Source organism: Nomia melanderi, unplaced genomic scaffold (assembly GCF_051020985.1).
Source record: "Nomia melanderi isolate GNS246 unplaced genomic scaffold, iyNomMela1 scaffold0248, whole genome shotgun sequence".
Classification (NCBI taxonomy): domain Eukaryota; kingdom Metazoa; phylum Arthropoda; class Insecta; order Hymenoptera; family Halictidae; genus Nomia; species Nomia melanderi.
Genome location: NW_027475363.1, coordinates 37,501 through 38,229, shown reverse-complemented (window position 1 = coordinate 38,229; position 729 = coordinate 37,501).

Genomic DNA, 729 nt, shown 5'->3' with positions numbered 1-729 from the left:
GCCTTCGGCGTTTTACTCTCCGACGCGGGGATTCCACGACGAGAGAGAGAGTTTCGTGAGCGGGTTGACTCGGAAGAAACGCTACGACGGGTATTTCTATTATAGAACGCATCATCGCCACCCTTTACCAGTGCCCGACGAAGGAATCACAAGGTCATCTGGAGTTTACAATGCCAGCGACGGTAATTCCAACGAAGACCCGATAAGTCAACTCAACGTTCTATTTCTCCCCGTACAGAAAAGCGAATCGACGCAATCGCACCATACGCGTGCACGTAAACAACTCTTCGCGTGGATCGTCCCATCGTCGAGAGACGTAAGTTTTCATAGTATTAATTCGCGTTTTACTCTCCGACGCGGGGATTCCACGACGAGAGAGAGTTTCGTGAGCGGGTTGACTCGGAAGAAACGCTACGACGGGTATTTCTATTATAGAACGCATCATCGCCACCCTTTACCAGTGCCCGACGAAGGAATCACAAGGTCATCTGGAGTTTACAATGCCAGCGACGGTAATTCCAACGAAGACCCGATAAGTCAACTCAACGTTCTATTTCTCCCCGTACAGAAAAGCGAATCGACGCAATCGCACCATACGCGTGCACGTAAACAACTCTTCGCGTGGATCGTCCCATCGTCGAGAGACGTAAGTTTTCATAGTATGAATTCGCGTTTTACTCTCCGACGCGGGGATTCCACGACGAGAGAGAGTTTCGTGAGCGGGTTGAC